We start from the raw sequence: 17,122 nt of genomic DNA, 5'->3' as shown, positions 1-17,122 counted from the left end.
TGAGGAAGTCACGGTGGTGACGAAACGCGCTTTGGCTGTTTTCGATTTTCTACATAACAAGGACAGAATTTCTAAGCACATCATAGAAATAATCATTTTCATGAATGTTTTGATACTTGATGTAGTGCCAATGATCATGTTTTTTTATATTTACCAGTGAATAAATCATATCAATGAATGATCAACTTTTGTTCTCCTGAATGTTCCCTGTAGCCGGAGGTATCCCCCTACATCATGGTGTTTTCTTGTTTTGAGAGACTCACATACAAAATTGTATATGTAAATAACTAGACTGCCGGGGTTTCCATTTTTGTATACATTGTACAAGTCACTTGGGGCCATATGTATGAAGCAAAATTTTAGTCGCAAACGCTAAGAATCGCAAAAAAAAGCGCTTGCGACTAAAATTTCTCTAAACGCGATGAATGAGACATCCCCGCATCACAAATATAAGGAATCGCTAAAATAGCGTTTAATCACACAGAAAGTCTGTGAATTTACTTGCGATTACCAAAATTGCGATTAGCTCCTAGCGAACTTCGCAATTGGAAAAATCGCAATTTTGGTAATCGCAATGAAATGTATGAAAAACTCGCAAATTGCGATTTGATCATATTCGCAAATTAGAGATTCGCAATTACCACCAAGTCTGAGCAGGTGGTAACCAGGTGCAAACTATTTAAGGAGGCCCACAATGCAACAGATTTTTCTTCAATGGCTGGGCTGTATGTGATAGCCAGGAGGCTGCGAATCAGAGCTGCTGCACAGAGGAGGAGACGCCAGGAGAGGATCTTTCGTGCACACATAACCCTGTTCCAGCGCACTGCAGAGGAGATCCATACAAACTACAGGCTGGATGAAGAGAGCATCCTTGATTTAATTGAGGAGCTCAAACCTATACTTGAACACTGCACACACAGGACACACACCATCCCCACCCACATCCAGGTCCTGTGCTCACTGCATCTCTTGGCATCAGGTGGCTTCCAGCGGGTGATAGCATCAGCAGGAGGGTCTCACAGAGTGCATTGTCGTGCTTTTTCCACACGTTCCTTGATGCTATGCTCCAGAGGCTACATCACCACATCCACTTCCCCAGCACACCACAGGCACTAGACCAGACCAAGCAGGAGTTCTATCAAATCGCCCAATTTCCCCACGTCATTGGATGCATAGATGGGACACATGTCGCAATATCCCCCCTTCACAGAACGAGTATGTGGTCAGGAATCGTAAATCCTACCATTCTCTGAACATACAGGTGGTGTGTAACGCCAAGCACATCATCACCGACATAGTCTCAAAATACCCAGGCAGCACGTACAACGCATTCACCTTCCGCCACAGTGAGATACACCGTCGACTCGCAAGTGGGGAGTTTGGTGGGGGATACCTACTAGGTAAATGCATTTTCACAAAGGACACACAAGTAAAGGATAGCATTGTCAGGACAGTGTTTAACCATATTCCTCCCACCCCACAGGTGACAGTGTGTATGGGGTCCGTGACTTCATTCTGACTTCCTACCTGACTCCTGCCAACGCTGGGGAGCGAAGGTACAACAGTGCCCACATAGCTACCAGTAGTGTCATTGAGCAGACCTTCGGGATACTCAAGAGCAGGGTCAGATGCCTACATAAGAGTGGAGGAGCACTACAATACAGCCCCCAGACCTGTTGCAAGATAGTCGTAGCATGTGCCATGCGGCACAACATCGCCACCAGGAAAGGCAACCCACTGGAGCTCAGTGACTCAGATTCATCCGATTATGAGGGGCCTGCGCCAGGACGCATGCCAGCCGGTGTTGTTGGTGCAGCTGCTGGGCGCCAGAGGCGAGATGAGATTACACGCCACTATTTCTAGGTAAAAATATATGACACAATGCTAAATATAATTTGGGAGGCAGTGTTTTATTTCCTTAATGTCAGGAAAAATGACAGCACACAGCCTGTGTTCCCCACAATGTATAGAGAAATGCACGGCACATGTTATCATCACAGTGCGATTGCACAATCCGGAGCAAGTTTCCATGTGAACTGTGTTGAGGCACACAACTCATGGACCAAACCTAGTGCACCCCCTGGCAGGGGGTGCACAGTGCCCTCCTCACATGTCCCAGTAGGCCTGCTGTGATGCCCACTATGGCGCCTCTCCGGGGGGTGGGGGAGTGATGCTGCTCCTGCCTGATTGTGCGTCCTCATCGCTTGGAGTGAGGACTCCTGGTCCTGTAGTGCGAGCTGCCCGCAGCTCATCCACAGCAGATGTTATCTGTACCAGGGCCCTTGCCACTTCCTGGCTGTTGTGTGCCACCTCACGCTGCATGCATATGCTGCGCCTTGACAGCACGTTTATTGATGAGGCCAGCCACCTAAATGCCCGTGTGTACGTGTCTAGGCACTGCATCCCCCTGTGCCTAGCAGCACGATCTTCCCTCAGTTCCACACAGAGTGCCTCCAGGGCACCAGTCATGCCCATGAAGCCAGCCCTGACCTCCCTCTGTAATGAGCGTATATTGTTTGCCTGCAGGCGCTGTACCGCCAACATTTGGCCCTCCAGCCCACCGAAGACTGTGTCCATTCTTGGGGCTGCTCCACTGGTGGATGGACGTGCCCTGCGCCTTGTTGGAACTGGCGGGATCGGACCAGCACGGTGTCATGGCTCTGGCTGTGCTGGGACTGGTTCTCCATCGCCATCTGTGTCCTGGCCTTCATTCTCCAATGGGGGCAGTGGTGGCACTACAGTACGCCTGAGGCGTTGTGGAGGGATTACTGGGCTGTCCTCCTCCTCCGTTTCCTCCTCTTGCCCTGGTGCCTCTGGGTGTTGTGATTTGTCCTCTCATCCCCTGGTTAGTTCCTGTGTTGCTGATGGTGCTGTGGACGTAAATGCATACATTAATTTTCTGTCCAGTATAGCACTTGTCATGCATTAAATTTTACTGTTTGGATTTACATGGGTACTGTCTGTCTGTCTGTATTTTGGCTTTCCTGATGTGCATATGCTGTTAGGGACTGGCTGGGTGTAAATGCACTACTGTAATGTGCATGTGACTACATCTCCCATAATGCATTGTTGTGTGTGCTTGAGTACCTGCACTGGAGTTTTTGTTTTATTCTGCCCATGGGTCGCTACTGGGTGTGTGGGGGTAGTTGGGGGGTATCAGGGGGAATGGCATGCTTCTTACCTTGTCTTGGTGCCGGGGGGTTGGAGCTGTCCAGGTCGGACACGCCCATCACACTCTCTGCTAGCAGGGTCCCCTCAACCAGTTCCTCGAGTGGTGTGGAGTCAGTGGCGGTGGAGGGCTCAGCACCAGTCTTCTTAGCTTGCTCCAACCTATCAGCCACCTTCTCCTTGGAGCGCTGTCGCATGTCATACCAGCGCTTTCTTAGTTCTTCCACGCTCCTGTGGGTGACACCTACTGCATTGACTTTGCGCTGGATGTCTGACCAGATCCGGCACTTGCGTGTCTCCGGCACCCGCAGGGACTTCTTCCCAAAGAGCAGTTCGTGGCTTGTCACCATCTCCTGTATCAGGACCTCCAATTCAGGTTCTGAGATCTTATGTTTCCTCTTCCTGCCTGTTTCCCCCTGCTGGTGTTTGTCCTGGCTGGCCATGTCTCCAGTGTCTGCCATTGGTTCTTGCACAGCAGAGCTCCCTCACCTCTCACACTGTGCTTCAGAAACTCAGGTGCAGCATGGGTAGTCACAATTCCTGGTTGTGATGTCATCATGCTGCACCTGAGTGCCCGATTCTCTAATTTGCGAATTTCACAATTTTGCGATTTCTTATGATAAGGAATCGCTATTTCACATCTCGCTATTAAATAGCGATTTTTACGGAATCGCTATTTAATTGCGATATTTTACATACATCCCGTTTTGCGATTCTCAACTTGCGATTCACTAAAAATCACAAATTGAGATTCGCTAAAGGGGGGTTTTATACATATGGCCCTGGGTGCCTTGTGCTATTGATACTCTGGGTAGTGGGGTATCTTACCCTGAGTGGCACCTACTATACATTTAATTTTTTGCATGACTATGTTTAATTGATCACAATATACCAGTATCTGATAATATTTTTTGAAGTGCGACAACGTGTCCACCACTACCTTGTGTGGCATTTTTGCTCCTGGTACTAGTCTTAAAAACCCGGACAGCACAAAATGGCTTCAGCTGACCAGAGACAAGATTCTGCCTTCCTGCTGCTGAGCCAAGCTTGAACAGAGGAAGGCAGAACAATAGGCTTCCTGTCACAGGGAGATGTGACCACCTCCCAGACAGGGTTTAGTGTATTGGGACAGGGTGGGAGCGCTTGCCAGCGCTACATAGTCTGCAGGCAGGGCACATTTGGTGCCTTCAATGCATAGTCCAAATCAAACCAGTTCAGGGAGCCCCTGGCTCCCGCTCTGGCGTGAAACCGGACAAAGGACAGTGAAGTATCCTCCCCCTTGTCCAACTCCTCCTCAAGGAGGGACCCCGTACCGTCCCAACCCTTTCCTTAGGGTTCTTAAGGGCTTACCTGGGGGTGGGTCCCTAGATTAACCATGGGACACAATACAATTCAAACACCACTTCAAATTTGACCATCTGGGCACTCTGGACTTCACTGGACTTCGCTCTGGGCATCAAGGATCCAAACGGGAAGGCTCCTGTTGCTCCTGATCTCTTCGCCCTGATTGTCTGCTGCAACGTCCCTGCCAGTGCTCCATACAGGAACCCGTAAAAGACACCTCAAGGAATATCCCTTGAAGTTAAGGAGTCACTTTCCTACATCTGCAGGCACAACAACCAAGCTGACTGGGCTCCTACAGACTCTGAAAGGCTCAGCAACACAGATGGTAGATCTCCACATCCCACAAGGCCTGCCCTGTCCTCTCAACAAGTTTGAGGCCAGCGTCCCTCATCAGGGCCGCAGGACACAAACCTCTGTGCACTGCGTTGACTTGCAGTTGCAAAGGCCTGTTGACTTCCTCCCACCAAGATCTTCAGGCTCCTTAGTATCCCCAACCTCAAGCATCTCCAGTGAGCAAGCTCTTCATCCTCACCACATCACTTGCACCGTGGGCCTGCATCTTTGGTGAGCTGCTCGAGGTCCTCTGTGACTCCAGTGCCTTCGCCCTGTTAGTTGTCTTGAGGGTTAATTTTGAATTATTTGGGCTCCCCTGATTGATAGGGCCTGCCCTGTCTCCCCTGCTTGTGGTGAATCTCTTAGACCTTGCTGGTCCGTACTTTGCACCTTCTCCAACTTCCACATTGTTTGAAGTTGCCAAGGCTTGTTGGTGCGCAGGCCAGACACCGACCCCTCAACTCTCGACATCCAACGTGAGACAGCTCGTGATTGGCTCCTGGTCCTCCACAGCTTCTCCTGGTACTCACAGCTGCAGTTCCAAGGGCACCGTCAACTCCTGTACAACACCCGACATTGGTGGGCATTCGTCTTCCGTGCCTCCTGGTCACTTCAAAGTGTCATAGACTCTGTCCCCTCTGCTTTCAGTTACTTCTCGACTGGAATCCACCTTTGGGTTCCACCGGACACTTTCAACTTCTCAAGCAGCAGCATCTTCCTGAAGTCCTCCATTGGGTTTGACAGCGGTTTCTGACACCACTTCACACCTATGCACTCAGCTCCTCTGGGGCAGGTATCCTGATTCCTAAGGTGGGGTGGCTCTCCAACCTTCTGTCTTCCACTGGGTTTCTTCAGTGTCCACTTGGAAGGGTCATTTCTCTTTAAAACTGCACCAGAGACTTACACATTGACTTGAATTGATCTCGCTGTTGTGTTCCCACTCAGCACACGGCCTCCGTGAGGCTCCTGGTTACTTACCTTAGGTGGTTCCTTGGGTCCCCGGCACTTCTACGTCCCCTGACTATTGTCTTGACTCGAGTCGTGGATCACAAACCACTATTTTAGTAGATGGTTTGGTCTCATCCTGGGGACCACTGTGTATTCTGTGCTACTTACCTGTTTCTATTGCAAAGTATTGTGAGTGTCTTATAATAAATACATATTTTTATAAATACACTTTGTAGTTCTTTTTCACTTAATCTATACCTATAAGATTGTGTACTGGTAAGATAAGCTGCTTTACACCCCTTCTGGACTAAGCCTGACGGCTGCTCTCCACAGTTACCACTTAGAGAGCTTTCTAAGGTTGTCTGAGACCACTAAAATCACCATAAGGATTGCCTGGATCAGTGCAAGGTGTCCACTTACATAAGTGTACATCATATACTGAGCCAGCCTCTCAAACATACAGTGTGGTGTCTTTTTGTAGTGTACTCAGTGTGTTACGAGAGTGGTACTGTGCCAATACTTTACACTTTGACCCTGAGGATACGCCTGACTGTTCTGTGCCAAGCAACCAAAAAGTGAGCACAGGTTATCCGATGAGTGTATCACACTCATACTATTGAGGATGGTGGATTCTGCCTAGCTTCAGTGCAACCCTGCCAGCCAGAAATTGCTGGGTGTAACACTCCGTCAATGGAATACTTCCTACGACTGCCCAATGGAGTAAGGGCCTTCAGAGGAAGTACATTACACCATTCGCCTTATTTAGGGTGGATTGTGTAACATCTGGGTTTTTTCCTGTCTTTCACCGCCAGGAAATACCCAGCTGTAAGGGACACCACACCCAGAGTGGTGAGTTGTTTTTGAAAAACAAAAAAAAGTTTGAATGTTTAGTGAACTGTCGTCAAAAACGGTGGCCATCCATCAAGATTCAGTACATGGAAAATAGCCTCCATGATGGTAATTTCCTTCAGTGTACAGAAATTATCTAAGGTCACCAAACCCTAGGGTAGTCTCTCTCATTGAATGACACCTATTATGTCTTTTTTTCCTGTCTGTCGCTGCTGAAAACAACTGGCAGTATGGGACAGGATAAAAGGGTAAGGACCTCCATAGTCAGGGCGTGGGGTTCATTTTTGTTTTGTTTTTGTAAAAAACTAAAAATGTGAATAATTGGTGTAACGGCCATCCAAAAGGGTGGCCATCTACCAAACCTTTAGTAAATTGAAAGGAACCACCATGACAATGATTCCCTTCGATGGTCAGAAACGTCCACCGGCCGGTGTTTATTTCTAAATTTGGTAGGTGGTAATCCATCAGGGTGGGGGAGGTTAAGTCCTCTGCAACCCTGATGGCCCTTTGTCTTTAAGAATAGAAGACTGACTAAACCAGTTTAAGAAGTCTGTAGTGAGATGCTAAGATAGTATGCATTTTCATTGTTCCATTCACACTTGATACAATGTGTTTAGCATTTTGGATTCCCCAGGTAAAGGAACATGAAAACAGTGGAGGAAGGAGGCGTATGATGTCTAGAAACTAAGGGACAGATTTATCAATGTGGCATGAAACTCTTACGGCTCTGCATTGCATGACAAGGAGAGGGCAGAAATGCACCATATTTTACATTATATGGCACATTCCTGTCCTTTCCTTGTGCTGGTGCACTATGTGCTATCAAGCGCCAATGCAGGCATCCTTACACCCTGGTGAGAAAGTGTCTGCATTGCAGGCAGGATTGTTTTTGTGCAGAAATGGACACCTTCCTGCACCAAAACAATCCTCCGAGACATTTTCCTCTTTCTACTGAATGCAGCACACGTAGGATGAGAAAAAAAGGAAGATGAATAAACATATTTCCCTTTGTTATGCCTCACTCTGGAAGGGGTAACATTTTGAAGCAAACCCAGGGCTACCACTCATGGTAAATCTGGTAATGCACCCAAATCCTTGAGTGGATGCATGAGTACACCCATGCTCCACCCATGGAACGCCTTCTCAATGCAGAGTAATTCAAGGCAGCAACTTTTGCTCTCTTGCGTTCCTCCAGATTTATCAAGATGCATAGGGTCACACGTGGTGGCAGTCCATGGCTTGGTAAATTTCATGTAGGTTTTGCGTTGCCCTTGTGTTACGTGCTATGGCGCCAAACTTTGCTAAATATGCCCAATAGTTGCTAAGCCTCAGGTATTGGAGACCTGCACCTGAACTTTTCCCATCAAAAAAACTGTGTGATCAATTTTCCAGTGTGCTTCATACAAAACGTTATATTCAATTACTAAAGCAACAGCACAAGAATTGCTGCAGGAGAAAAACTGTAAGAGTCTCAGGATACATTAATTTTGTAACTGTTTAGTAGACTAATATCAATGAAACACCCTTTTTTGCACACATTTAATCCCTGTAGACATCACGTAACGTACAGGAGCACACAGTCAATCAATCAATCATTCAGGGAATTGTAAGTGCGCTACTCACCCGTAGGGTCTCAAGTCACGGGGGGGTAGCCCGCTCCGATAAGCCAAAGAGGGAGTTGATTAGGTTCAAGATTTCCATGGCGTGTTTGTGTACGGAGCGTACGTTGTGGAGGATGCAGCTGAGGGCGTTGTGGATGCTGGTGTTGGTGGTGTTGAGGGTCGGGCAGTGGTGAAGGTGCAGCGGTAGCGCAGGCAGGAAAACTGGCCGTGGGTCATGTACGGTGTGGCCTGTTAGCAGTCTGTGTGTCTTCCGGGGTTGAGTGCGAGGAGGGTGTTTGCGTCGTAGTGATGGATGGTTGGAGATCCAGGGTTCCTGGCGCTGGTCACGGTTGGGTCACGGACGTTGCAGACAGAAGGCCGCCATTAAGTAGGGGAGGCGGGAGGGAAGATCATCTGGGAGGCGGGAATGTGCGTGCATGGGGGGAGGGGCCAGAGGGGCAGCAGCGGCGGGAGGAGGGAAGCGGAAGTGCGAATACAGTCTAGGGCAATGGTTCTTTGCCTGTGGTCCGGGTAACACAGGTTAAGAAGGGGAGTGTGAAGCCTACTCTGTTGGCCCACAAATGCTTAGAAAATTAACTAATATTTAAAGATTCATAAACTGTACACATAAAGAGGCAAAGTGAAAAATTGTAGGGACTGTTAGAATGTTACCGACTAAGATATCAGCCTGAGCTCCGGCGGTCCTGAGCAGAAACGCTGCGCCCGTACTGCCAATTGCCCTTTGCTGCGACCCCTGCGACAGGGGAGGTGCTGACAGTGGGGGCACCTCAGCCTAACAGCCTAACAAGCTTTCCCGCTGCTGGGTCTTCACTGCTTACTGCCGCCCGCACTGCTTGGTAGTAGCAGTCATCTGCTTCTTCTCTTCTGTTTCATTTGGAGACACTGATATTCAGCCAGGCTCCACCGCCTGTCACTGCTACTTTGTGGGTGCCTTCTCCTCTCCCCTGACCCTTGAGGTGGCATGCTATTATGAACTGGGGCCTGTAGGGACTGATCACCATGGTCAAGCAGACAGTCCTTGGGGTGGCTGCTTGTATAACAGCTTTCAGCTCCTGCGGGCCTCCCAGTCGGCCACTACAGTATATAGAGGCCTGACCAGCTACGTTTTGGAGCTGCTGGGTGGCCGGGCACCCAGTGCCCTACACCCTCTCTGGGGGAGACTGGGGCCCATCAGGGATCAAAATCTGCCACCTGGTGACTGGTCACCAGGCTGTCTCCCCCCCTCCATTGGGATCTTCTCCCAGCCTTGCTAGGGTGCTTATCAATGCCATGCTGCCTTGTGAGGAGGTGGGGCTGGGACCTGTCAGGCCCATCAGTTGTGGTTGAGTGACCAGACCCCGGCTCTTGTCTGCTGGGTAGAAGAGAACCAGCGCTACTGGTTTGCTTGTCCTCTTGCTGGTATGGGCCTTTGCCTCATCTTCATTTAGATACGGCCCCGGTGCAGCACTCTTTGGTCTCCCGAAACCTGGACCTGTGGACTTCTCCCTGGGTTGTCGTGGTACCAGCCCGCCTGACACCATTTGGCACCTATCCTTCTAGGTCTTGACAACTCCACAGTGCCAACTGGTACCTTGCCTTCCTTGCAGTCTGTCCAGCGTGCTCAGTGAGTACCTTGCATCTTGAAAGCTTTGGACATACCTTGGTGCTGCCATAGGACAGCGGCTGGGTCCATTCCAAGCCCTTGAGCCATGCCTCATATTGCCTGTATCAGCCGTTCCTCGACCAGTTGATCCTGTGCGGGTTCCCTTGCTGCCTCATCTGCTGTTCTCACTAAATATCATCCCTCTTCCTTCCCTTCTTTAGACCCCCTGGGCCCCGAATCTTATTTGACTGTGCTGCCCTCTTGGTGCTCCTTCTGATGGTTCTCTATCTAATGAGCCTGGTCTTGGCCACATGGGTGGATGAACCGACAATCTTCCTTTGTTCATCTCTGTTCTGCAGGGCACCAGCTGTCCATCGACCGTCCCCAGACCTTGCAACCATGCAGGAATGTGACTGCATCCGACTGTACCGCTCCACCAGGCCACTGATTGAGGAGTTGGTGGTGCAGTTGGCGCCACATCTGCTACCTGGCCAGACATACCCTACAGCACTAACCCCAGAGGTGATGGCAGCCCTGCACTTCTTTGCTACTGGTACCTTCCAGTACACTGTGGCTACAGCAGGTGGGATGTCGCAAACTATGTTCAGTCGGGTGCTATGCGATATCTTGGAGAGGATGTTGCATTTTCTTGACCTGTACATCAAGTTCTCTAGCTGAACTCCCTGAAATAAAGGATGCCTTTTATACACTGGGGAGGATGTCGAACATCATCGGATCTATTGATGGGACACATGTGCCCCTGATACCACCACAGGCACATGAGCAGGCATACCGGAACAGGAAACATTTTCACTCGATCAATGCTCTGGTGGTATGTCTTGTAGACATGTCTATCACACATGTGTGTGTACGGTTCCTCGGTTCTGCGCACGATGCCTATATCATGAGGAGTAGTCGCATTGCAACGCTGATGTCACAGATGCCAGATCAGCATGCCTGGCTTGTCGGTGTGTACTGACTGTTTATCATTGTGTGTGTTTGTCAATGTTGGATTCCGCACTCCTACAAAACTCAGCTACTTGTTCATTTTTGTGTGAGTAGGTGACTCCGGATACCCCAACATGCCGTGGTTGCTGACACCCCTCAGGAACCCTGTGACACCAGCCGAGATGTGATACAATGAGGCACATGGATGGAGCAGGAGGGGGATTGAGCAGACATTTAGCCTCCTGAAAAGCCGCTTTCACTGCCTGGACAAGACCGGAGGGGCCCTCCCATATGAACCGGCAAAGGTTTGCAAAATAATCCTTGTATGCTGCATGCTACACAACATGGCAGTGTGGAAGAAGGTGCCTCTCATCCAGGATGACGATGACGATGACCAACCTCCGGCACCTGTGAAGGATCCCAACCTGGGCCAAGATGACAGTGATGATGAGGATGAGGGTGACATCCGCTCACAGCCCATCAACAAATTCTTCACCTGAATGTGAGTTTCCAGGGTTGTTATGTCAATGTATGGAGTTAGCTTGGAATGTGTTGTGGCTGCTCTGTTGATGTCTGAGTGTGTCTGTGTGCCACTTGACTGGATGCATGCAGAAATGTGTCCATTTAGGTGGTGTGTACTACACAATAGGGTAGCACTGCTAACTTGTTTTTGTGTAGGTTTATTGTGACATGTTTTGTGCATGTGTTTTGCATTTCTCTCCTGTTCTGCTTGTGACTGTGTCTTGTGTCTGTCCTTCACAGGGTAATTTGCCTGTTGTCTGTTCAACACTGACCCCCAACACCCAGAATCTGACACCAGTGTGGGAGTAGTCAATTAACATCAAGTGATGTGCCACACACCCCTGGACTACAATTCTCAGACACTCTGTGACCGTGTGTCCACCGTAACGTACAATTGCCTTGCAACTATATTTGAATAAACATGTTGCTGATGTGTAATGAACCTGTGCTATGCTTTGTTAGATGCGTTGTCTGTCTTCCCACATCTGACTGACATTTGCTTACCTCACCTGTGGACTTGTTACCACTGACTGTGGATTGTTGTTGTGGTTGTGCATACCTATGTGTTTCAGGTCAACATCATTGTGTGTGATAAGTAACATGACCATGGTGAGTATGTGTTGTGTTGTCATAGTGGTGTGTCTCCCTCACATGTCTCACATCACCATAACTCACCTAACGTTGGTCACATTGTTGCAGTATTTGGCATGCACTGTGTTGTGTAGCAGATCGACTTCTCCATGACACATGACAATTTGGAATCACAACAGAGGCAAGTATGGTGTACTGGTGATTTTATTTTCGAACATGTGTGAGGAAAGTGCACAGGATGGTGGGTGCTGTACATTGGTTTTGGAATCCAAAGTTCACATTAGAGTTGGAAGTGCTGGTAGATGAAATGTCTAGAGTAAAGTCCACAGTCGTCTGCTACATTGGCCCAACATGAACCCTCCATGTCATGTGGGCGAGTTATGTGCGACTGAACAAGGTGAACGGGTTGCGCAAAAAGAACATTGTCCAGAACAAATTTAGAGGTTCTGGGGGATGTGCTGGTACATCTGCCTCTCACATGTCCTTCTTCGGACGACCCCTCTTCTTCCTGGGGGGGGGGATCCTCAGGTGCAGGACTCTGTGGTGCAGGGGACTCTCCGCCAGAGTCCTCCTCCCTCCCTGTGGCGCTGGCAGATGGTGTTGCAACAGATGTTGTGGCCACACAGGGAGGTGTGGACAGGTTTGTGTTGATCTGGCAGAGACATTGGAATATGTCCCGATGCACCGCAGTAAGGGCATCCCACTTGGCCTCCATGCGGGCATGGTGGACAGCCTGCTCCTGTTGCATGTCCTTGAGGATTCCCACTACCTGGTCAAATCCTCCGGTGCTATCCTGTACGCATCTATGATGTGTGCCAGTTGGGGGTCATCATGCAGTCCAGACCCCTCTGCAAGGTGCGCCCTCTGCCTCCCACCCCTCCCAGCACCCCTATCCACACGGGCAGGACCAGCGGCAGGATGCCCAGGTGACACTGGGACCCCTTGGGAGGTGTTGAAGGTGGTGTTTGCTGTAGCTTCCGGAGGGTCCTGTGTCCCTGTGCTGTGGGTGTTCAGTGGCCTTGGTCTGTCCGTGTTGGTGGGGGTGCCCTGTCTGTTTCCAAATGCTGGAGGCATGGGTACAGGGGGTGCAGATGTTGATGCTGCTGGTGCTGCATGAATCACAACGGAGGGGCCAGGTTGGTCGTCGTCATCCGAAGAGGACAGAGACAGAGTCAAACCAGAGAGCTGAGTGTCCACCAGAGTCTGTGCCTGGGAATCCTCTTCATTTGGTGCTGGGTCCCCAGCACCACCTGTGTTTGGAAGAGACACACAATGTGACTTATGTTCCTACAGGCATCAATGGTTCACAAACATGACATTTTCTACTGTACGAACAGATGCCTGCCTGTACACTGCTTTTTTCCAGCTTGTCACGGACAGAGTTTGATATTGTTGTTGCCCATTTCCCAGCAGGGCCTTGTGCTCCCCACAACAGAGCCCAGTGTCAGACATCTTGTCAGTCTCTTCCCACTCCCTGTGACGCGAGCATGGTTCAGTGTATGCTTGCTGGGCCATGTGGGTGGGTGTAGATTGTCTGTGACTGCGACTCCCATCATACTCTTGGCTACACCCCCTTCCCAGCATGCCCATACTTCCTCCCTCTTGACTCTGCTTCCCTGTGAGGGTGTGTGACAGCAATGGCAAGATGGCTGACTGTGAAGTCCCGGTGTTTGTTGTTGCCCATTTCCCAGCAGGGCCTTGTGCTCCCCACAACAGAGCCCAGTGTCAGACATCTTGTCAGTCCCTTCCCACTCCCTGTGAGGCAAGCATGGTTCAGTGTATGCTTGCTGGGCCATGTGGGTGGGTGTAGATTGTCTGTGACTGCGACTCCCATCATACTCTTGGCTACACCCCCCTTCCCAGCATGCCCATACTTCCTCCCTCTTGACTCTGCTTCCCTGTGAGGGGGTGTGACAGCAATGGCAAGATGGCTGACTGTGAAGTCCTGGTGTTTGTTGTTGCCCATTTCCCAGCAGGGCCTTGTGCTCCCCACAACAGAGCCCAGTGTCAGACATCTTGTCAGTTCCTTCCCACTCCCTGTGAGGCGAGCATGGTTCAGTGTATGCTTGCTGGGCTATGTGGGTGGGTGTAGATTGTCTGTGACTGCGACTCCCATCATACTCTTGGCTACACCCCCCTTCCCAGCATGTCCATACTTCCTCCCTCTTGACTCTGCTTCCCTGTGAGGGGGTGTGACCGCAATGGCAAGATGGCTGATTGTGAAGTCCTGGCGTTTGTTTAGCTACAAGTCCAAAGAGAGCCACTGTGCTTCACACAGCAGCACCCAGTACGGGGTATCATTTGATGATATTTCACAGAGGTGTGGGTCAAGGCATTCTACCCGGTGAGTTGTATGGAGTTTGTATTGAGGGGGGGGTGTCTCCACATGCTGGTAAGTATGGTCAGAGCTGTCAGTCCTCCTTCCCACCCGGCAAGACATTCCACCATGACACGTGCTTCCGTTGGAGGGCGTGCAAGCTGTCTTTCAGGCCGTCAGTCAGTGGTGTCCTGCTTCTGATTTGCGCACATGCCCTACCAGGGCCTTGTGCTCCCCACAGCAGGACCCAGTGTCAGCCATCTTGTCAGTCATTTTCCACTCCCTGTGATGTGCGCATGTTTCAGAGAGGTCTTGATGGGCCAATCAGGAGGGGGAGCATTATCTGTGATTGCAAACCCCATCATGCTTTTGGATAGACTCACTTCACCTGCATCCCCACTATTCCTTACTGTCAGTCAGCTGCACTGTGAGGTAGTGTGTTTGTGGTGGCAAACTGTCTGGCAGTGTCTATTTAGCTTTGTGCCACTGGCTTGCTGTATTTGTTTGTAGGTTGGTGCATGCCATGACACAGTTCCAAGTCACTACGAGATGGCAGGTATTGTGTTTGTCTGACTAGCATACACATCATGGGATGATTATCTATTGGTTACTGCAGCATTGCTTGCAGTGCATGGTTTCACTGTCCCCTTGCCACAAAATCTTGGGTATGTTGTTTGTGTACTCACCAGGCTCTGGTATGTCTGTTAGCCCATGGACGCTCTCTGGTGGTAGGATGTCCCGCACCTTCTCCTCCCAGGTCCTGAAGTAGACTGGTTTGGCAGGAGGGCCACCACCGGTGCACTGACTCAGGGCGTGATCTTTTTCGATGAGTTTCTTGACCCTCCTGCGCACGTCATACCACCTGTTCTGGATATCCTTTGTGCACCTAGCTGGTGCTTGAGCGTGCACCATGTCCACAATCCTCGCCCACATGTTTGTTTTCTGTGACATGGCGGTCCTTTGGACCAAACAAATGTGGCTCTAATATGATGATCTCGTCTACCAGCACTTCTAACTCACTATCTGTGAACTTTGGATTCTTCTTTGGGGGCATGGTGATGGCTGGTGGTGGTGAGGGATGTGTGTGTGAGGGTGCAAGTGAGGGTAGGTTGGTGTTGGTTTTGCTGGCTGTATGTGTGTGTGCTTTTGGATGAGGTGCTGATGGTGTGTGAGTTGTGTGATGGGTGAGTTGTGAGTGTGTCTGTGGTTGCTGTGTGATGGTGTTTGCTGCTGGCTGTGTCTCCTGTTTGCAAAGGATCATGGTAGTGATTGTATTCCTTTATATATTTGGAGTTGTGGGTGTGTCTTTGTCGAAGGTTTTTTTTATTTGATATTTATTGGCTTTGTCATTGCTTGTTTGGTCCTTTTTTTGTCTTTTTTCCTTTGGGTTTTGTAGGCATGAAGGAGACGTTCATCTGACAGAAATGGACGCTGATGTTGGCTCGTGCGGGCTTCTCCGCCTCGTTCACGCTGACTATCTTCTGTGTTTCATACGCATCGGTCGCGGAGATCTCTATTACTTGTGGGCCCGGTTTTCTGTGCGTGTCGGTCGTGCGGCTTGGTCTCCGTGCGAGTCGGTCTGGGTTTACACGCATTGCATCGTACTGCGCGGATCGGACATCGCGGGTACGGGTCGGTCGGGTTCATTCGGGGTTCGTGTCGGTCGGTGAAAATCGCATTGGTTTTCCGGCTGTTTCACTATTTTCCCTATGGCTCAGTCGTACGGCTTGTATTCCGTACGTGTCGGTTGTAATTCACAAGCGTTGCATCGTACTGCACGGGTCGTACGGCGCTGGTCCGTGTCAGTCGGTATCCGGTCCGGTTCCGTGTCGGTCGGTACATTTTGCTGCCGGAATCCGAATCGGCCCCAAAGTGTGCTGCAGAATGCAGCACAAATAGGAGTAGCCAATTGTCATTATTTAATGATTGTTTAAGTGCAGGAAGGGACACCTTCCTGCACAAAAGCAATCATTAATGGCGTTTTGCTCTTTCTATGTGTGCTGCAAAAGCAAAAACGAGGAGAAATAATAGCATTTCTCCTCGTTTTGCCATTCTAATGCCTCCTTGCATGGCGCTAGTTTTTGGCGCTGCCTCAGATTTACACGTCCTTGTAAATCTGGGGCAGCGTCAAAAAACAATAGGTGTTGCGGTAGAAGCCCACAGCAACACCCATGGCATACCCCTTTCAGGCAGATACCTGCCTGAAAAGGTACATGTTTACAAAACGATTGGCTGAACGCCACCTTGTAAATATGGAGCAGTGTCTTGTGCCACAGGAGCATCATAAAAAGTGACGTTCCTGTGGTGCAATGCCCTTGTAAATATGCCCCTCAAATGCTTTTCTATACTTCCATTATCTAACCTCCATACTAGAATCTCTTCCTGAGGCCAGGCACAAATGGGAAACTGTTCTTGGTTATTAACTCACAGATAAGGCATGACCATGTTGCTGTTCACAAGTTAAAAACATCCCTTTTATTTATGAAACAAAAGTTGAGACAATTCAAATATCTCCACCAATACTACTAAACTCCTGCTTGAATTTCCCAATTTGCTGGACAAGACGTTAGTGCATGCCGTTTGTGTGGCTTTATTAATGCAGACTTTCTGCACGTCATGGCAGTGTCCCAGTCTGGTTCCTTTTTGGCATGACATATTCCTATGGCCCACTCAAATTCTAGACGTCCAAGGTGCATATCTACCCAGAGTATCCTGCTTGGAGGCACCTCTGAGCTGCCAGCATCTGGCCTCTATACTACTAGTGCTTGCTAAGCAAAATGTTGCCATGGTGTGGATACAGAATAGGGTCCCATCAGTAACTCGCTGGCTACAAAATGATGCCTACTGCCAGTACATGATTGATCAGTAAGCTGAACTTCCCTCTCTTCTCGCCCTTCG

This window comes from Triturus cristatus, chromosome 4_1 (genome assembly GCF_964204655.1).
Source record: "Triturus cristatus chromosome 4_1, aTriCri1.1, whole genome shotgun sequence".
NCBI lineage: Eukaryota > Metazoa > Chordata > Amphibia > Caudata > Salamandridae > Triturus > Triturus cristatus.
This window is presented reverse-complemented; position numbering follows the sequence as displayed.